We start from the raw sequence: 6,438 nt of genomic DNA on the forward strand, positions 1-6,438 counted from the left end.
AAAGGGTAAATACAGGAGTGAAGTAATTCATAAGAATTCATAAGTAATAATATTTGAACACACACAGCATATGGAATAAGGTAGATGAACTTGTAGCATAGTTACAGATTGGCATATATGGTGTGTGGGGATCACTGAATCATGGCTGAAAGAAGATTATAGCTGGGAACTTAATGTCCAAGGACAGGCAGGGAAACAGAGGGAGTGGAGTGGCTCTGTTGGTAAAAAATTAAATGAAATCATTAGAAAGAAGTGACATAGGATTGGAAGGTGTAAAATCATTGCAGTTAGAGCTAAGAAACTGCAAGGGCAAAAAAAATGATGAGAGTTAAACACAGACCTCCTGACAGTAGTAAAGATGTAGTTTACAAATTACAATGGGAGATAGAAAATGCATGTCAGAAAGGCAATGTTATGAATATCATAAGGTTAAGGTGGATTAAGGTGGGGTGGGGAGTGGGGTGGAATTTCTAGAGTCGCTACAAGAAGAACACTTCTTAGAGCTGTTCATGGGGATCAGCTATTCTGGATTAGGTGCAGTACAATGAACCACAATTGATTAGAAAGCTTAAGGTAAAAGAACCCTTAGTGGCCAGTGATTGTAATATGATTGAATTCACCCTGAAATCTGAGAGGGAGAAGCTAAGGTCAGATGTATCAGTATAACAGTTGAGTAAAGGAAATTACAGAAGCATGAGAGAGGACCTGGCCAAAATTTATTGGAAGGGAGTACTAGCAGGGATGATAGCCGAGCAGCAACAGCTGGAATTTCAGGGAGCAATTTGAAATACACAGGATAGATACATCCCAAAGATGAAGTATTCTAAAGGCAGGATGACAAAACTGTGGTTGACAAATGAGATCAAAGCCAATATAAAAACCAAAGAGAGGGTATGTAATAGAACAAAGATTTGTGGGAAGTTAATATTGGGAGCAGAATGCAACTAAAAATCATAAAGAAGCAAAAGATGGAATGCAAAGGTAAGCTAGCAAATAATACTAAAGGGAATGCAAAAAGTTTCTTCAGATGTATAAAGGGAAAAGGAGAAATGAGAGTCGATATTGGACTGCTGGAAAATTTTGCTGGAGAGGAAAAAATGAATAAATATTTTGCATCAGTGCTCACTTTGGAAGGCACTATTGGTATGCTGGAATTTGAGAGAGTCAGGGGGCAGAAGTGTGTAAAGTTACCATTACTAGGAGGAAGTACTTGGGAAATTTGACAAATTGGACAATTGACACCTGGGAGTACGTATAAAGAGAGGGCTTTCAATCAGGATGGTGATTGAAATTTTAAAGGCAGAACCTTGTGGTAGTTTCTCTGAGTTGAGGAGTGACCAATCAGCAGGAGGCAGTGTGTTAAAAGAGCTACTTTTCAGTCAGGTCCACATTCAAGATTTAATCAGTAGAGCTTTGCAGCAGTTTCTTCTGAGTTGAGGAGCGACCAATTAGCAAAAGGGATTCATTAGAAAAGGCCAATAAAAATAACACAAATGCAAGTTAAGTGGCAATTCTTTTGAGTATGCCAGTATCTAGAGAATCTTTGGCTCATTAGGCTCAGAGTTGTATACATTGATAATAAATGAGCCTTTGAATGTGTGGTGAGGAATTGCTGCAAGGGACAGGGGTTCAGATTTATGGATCATTGGGATCTCTTCTGAGGAAGGTAGGACCTGTACAGGAAGGACAAGTTGTACCTGAATCACAGGGATTCCAATATCCTTGTGGTCATGTTTGCTAGAGTTGTTGGGAGGGTTTAAAGTCATTTGGAAAGGGAAAGGGAAAGGGAACTGGAGTGATAGTGCTGAGGATGAATTAGCTGGTTTATAAACAAAGGTAGTGTAGTGAGGAGAGGCTGTTCACAAGGCAAAATTGCAATCAACAGGATGTGTTGCAACATAAAAGGCAGGCAAAATCGAAGAGGGTGAATACAAAACTGAAGGTGTTATATTTCAATGCGTGCAGTATACAGAATAAGGTTGACGGACTTGTGGGACAGCTACAGATTGGGTATGTGTGACGTGGTAGACATCATGGCTAAAAGCAGATTACAATAGGAAGATTATTGTCCAAGGAAACACATTGTATCAAAATAATAGGCAGGAAGGCAGAGGGGACAGCATTGCTCTGTTGGTAAAAATTTAAATCAAATCGTTATAAAGTGGTAACATAGGGTCAGAAGGAGTTGAATCATTGTAGATAGAGCTAGAGAACTGTGGTAACTTCTGCTTTACAAAAAGACCACTCGACAACTTGATGGCCAAAAGAGCATCTTTATCTGGGACGGCAAATGATATTTACAATAGAGAGGATTCCAGTACCTCATGCGGCCTGGGTGGAGGAACTATATACAATGCATACTGGGAGTAAAAAGAGCGGAAGTAAAGACCCCACCAACCCTGGATCCCGCCTCTTGCTACCAACAGCTCCCTGATTAGTATTAACTTACTTTTAATAATACTCACATTACAACACTTCTCCCCATTTAAAATCCAACATTCCCCAAATATATAACCGGGAAATAAAAACAGTGTTATCATTAGCAACAGGTTACCAATACAAAAACACCTATAAAAAACATGGCAAATTCAACATTCAATCTAACAACAAAAGAAACTATCCAATTAAAGATTCCGTCTGTCAGGAGGTTTGCGAGGGCGCTGCGATCTACGCAGTATCCCCGGTGACCCAGCAGGCACCGCTGGTGAGGATGTTTTGGGTGGATCTAGTGTTGGGGACATGAGAGGGGTCTGTGTGTCTGCGTGAGAATGTCCATCCTCTTCAGGGGACTCTGCCCCCTCTGCCAGTGTGTCTTCCTCTAGCAAAGTCACTGGTGGACATGCTTCCCCAGTAGTCTGTCTCACCATTGGAAACTGCTTGGAACTGTCTACCTCTGAGCCGGAATCATGACGCAGGCACACATGGTCCTGATGTCTGCGGAAAACTTGCCCATCAGTCAGCTTAACAACATAGGAGAATGGACCACTCTGCTTAAGAATAACACCAGGTAGCCATTGCTGATTGTTTCTCACATAGACATTGTCATTCAGTTCTAACGGTCTGTCTCGCGCATGTTGATCACATCCCTCCTTCTGCTTTTCCTGCTTTCTCTCCACTTTTGCCTTCATGTCCAGGCGCAGCAGGTCCAATCTTGAATGAGGCCTACGCCCCATCAGCATCTCTGCTGGAGTGCATGCAGTCGTAGTCTGTGGAGTGAGGCAGTACTAAAACAGGAAACGTGAAAGCTGGGCACTAAGAGAGTCCCCTGTCATCCGCTTCAGGCCTTCCTTCACTGACTGAACAGCCCGCTCAGCCAAACCATTTGAGGCTGGGTGGAAAGGGGCCGTCCGAATGTGACGAATGCCATTCTGCTGCATGAACTCACCGAACAGCTCAATAGTGAACGTCGGGCCATTATCAGTGACCAGAGTGTCAGACAACCCGTGGATTGCAAACACTTGCCTGACTTTGTCTATGGTTGAGGGGGCTGTGATGTTGCTCATGATGTGAGCTTTGCTCCATTTGGAATGTGCATCTACCATTACAAGAACATCTGACCCATAAAGGGGCCAGCAAAGTCCAAATGTAGCCTAGATCAGGGGTAGACGGGCCACTCCCATGGGTGCAAAGGAGCTGGTGGTGGCATGTTCTGACTGGTCTGACATTGCGTGCATGATTTTACCTTGATCTCCAGATCCTGATCCATTCTTGGCCACCAGATGTAGGATCTTGCAAGACTTTTCATTCGAGATACCCCTGGATGAGTCTCATGAATTTCCTCCACTATCTGTGAATGGCCAGGGGGAGGCACGATGATTCTTGTCCCCCAGAAAATGCAACCATCCTGCAGACTCAGTTCAGTCTTGTGTTTGGCATAAGATCTCAGTTCCTCTCCTTCCACAACTCTGGGCCAACCTTGTAAAAGAAAAGTCATGACTTGAGACGAGGACTGGGTCCCTCTCTGTCCATTGCTTGATCTGGGTCGTCTTTACAGGTGTCTCTGACAGCCCCTCCAATGAAAACACAGTTTCTGGAGGCATATATGTAGTAACAAGTGTCTCAGGTAAAGGGAGTTGACTCAGCGCATCGGCGTTTGCATTATCCCCACCTGCTCTGTACACGATAGTACACTGGTAGGCTGACAATGTGAGAGCCCGACGCTGTATCCTGGCTGAGGCTAGTGGTGGGATGCATCTGGTCTCCCTAAAAAGGCTCATCAGTGGTTTATGGTCCGTATAAATTGTGAATGCACAGCCATAGAGGTACTGATGAAAACGTTTGACCACAAAAACAATGGCCAGATGTTCTTTGTCTAGCTGTGAATATCCCTTCTCAGCAGCCATCAGGGTACATGAAGCAAAACCAATAGGCTTCTCAGAACAGTCCTCCATTACATGTGAGAGAACTGCCCCAGCTCCACAGGGCGAAGCGTCACATGAAAGGATGATCTCTTTGTCTGGGTCATAATGAATGAGCAGCTTCACTGAGTGCAGGAGTTCTTTCACTTTCTTGAAAGCTTCCTCCTGCTCTTCATCCTACCGCCACTTAGTGTCATTGTGAAGCAGCTTGTACAGTGGAGCCAAAACCTTTGAGAGGTCCGGAAGAAACTTGCCATAATAATTCACCGTGCCCAAAATTGATTTGAGTTCAGTGACTCTCTTGGGGCTTGGGGCCTGGGGCCTCCTTAATAGCTCTCACTTTATTCCTCCACTGGGCAAAGCCCCTCAGCTGTAATCTTGTGTCCCAGGTAGGTCACACTCGGAGCCAGGAACACACATTTTCCATGTTTCAACCGCAGCCCTGCATCTGAGAGTCTCTTCAGCCCCTGTTCTAAATTAGCCAAATGCTCCCCCTCCGTGGCTCCCATGATCAAAATCCCATCAAGATACACTTCTACATGTGGAATCCCCTGCAGCGAAGAGTCAATTGTCCTTTGGAAAATGATAGGGCTAGATGCCACTCCAAACACCAGGCGATTGTATTTGAATAATCCCTTGCACTTATTGATGGTGACGTACTCCTTTGAATCCTCGTCAAGCAGCAGCTGTTGGTAGGCATGGCTCATGTCCAGCTTTGTGAACAGCTTACCCCCTGTCAGGGTCGCAAACAGGTCATCCACCCGTGCCAGTGGGTACTCCTCCAGCTTAGAGACCTGATTCACCATAAGCTTGTAGTCCTCACATATCCTCACCGTTTTATCCGCCTTCAAAACTGGAACAATAGGAGCCCCCACCTTGAAAACTGGACGGGCTCCATGATGCCCAGCCACTGTAAACGTACCAGCTCTGCCGCGACTTTGCCTTTCATGGCATAAGGCACCGACCTGGGCTTAAAAAACGTGGTGTGGCCTCAGGGTCGACATGGAGTTTCACGGTCACGCCCTTCAGTGTGCCCAGCTCGTCCCTGAAATCGTCACTGTACCGCTGCAGAATGTCCTCCATTGTGCATGCATAATTAATTTCATGCCAGTTGAGCCGGATTTTGCAAAGCCAATCGCAGCCCAAAAGACCGGGCCCACTGCCCTTAGCTATCACCAGCCTGGCTTCAGCCTTCTGGCCCCCAGCCGAAATATCCACATATAACACCCCTAAATGAGAGGTATGGGCTGCCCTGTATAGGTCCTGAGTTGGAGCTTAGATGGTCTGATGAGAGGCAGATTGGATCCCCAGGTCCTCCTGTAGGTCTCTTCACTAATGACTGATGCAGTAGCCCCTGAATCAATCTCGAACTTAATGTCCTCTCCCTTGACAGTGACTGTGGCATAATATGGTTCAGGTGGTCCCTCATCCGTTTCCACCCCAAACATGTTGTAGGCACACGCTGTCTCTTCGTCTGCTTCTCCCAGGTGGTGTGTGTCTGCCTGAGTCTGTTGAGCTTTCCTCTGCCCAGGCTTAACCTTACCCTTTATGCTCCTGCACTTTTTAACGAAATGTCCTTTCTTGCTACAAGCATGGCAGACAGTATCTTTGAATTTACAAACATTTGCATAGTGCGTTCCTCCACACTGAAAACATTCCACCCACTGTTCCTGTCTACCAGTCTCTCTCCTGACTTGGAGCACTGCCACGGCCTGCGACCCCCCCCCCCCCCCCCATATCCTTTCTGTATATCCTTGGCATTATTAGCAGCCAACTTCATGCCTTGAGCAATCTCTAGGGCTGTCTTGAAAGTCAACAGTGGGGTTTCCCCCACAAGTGGCGTTGTACGGCGTCATTATTAATGCCACAAACTAATCTATCACAGAGCATGTCGTCCAACACGGCTCCGAAATCGCAATGCTCCGAAAGCTGCCGAAGCTCAGCCACAAAATCACCTACAGACTGACGTGGCATCCGGACATGGCTGTGAAACTTGAACCACTGAACTATCACCGAAGGCTTCGGATTGTGGTGGTTCCCCATGAGCTTGACCAGTTTGTTGTATGGAATTTCTCCCGGT

At 45.7% G+C, this 6,438-nt stretch overlaps 1 pseudogene; it reads right to left on the reverse strand.

The window, feature by feature from the left end:
- Positions 1-293: 293 nt before the first annotated feature.
- Positions 294-5,441, reverse strand: LOC132380337 (uncharacterized protein K02A2.6-like; annotated as a pseudogene).
- Positions 5,442-6,438: the final 997 nt, after the last annotated feature.

Source organism: Hypanus sabinus, chromosome 23 (assembly GCF_030144855.1).
Source record: "Hypanus sabinus isolate sHypSab1 chromosome 23, sHypSab1.hap1, whole genome shotgun sequence".
NCBI lineage: Eukaryota > Metazoa > Chordata > Chondrichthyes > Myliobatiformes > Dasyatidae > Hypanus > Hypanus sabinus.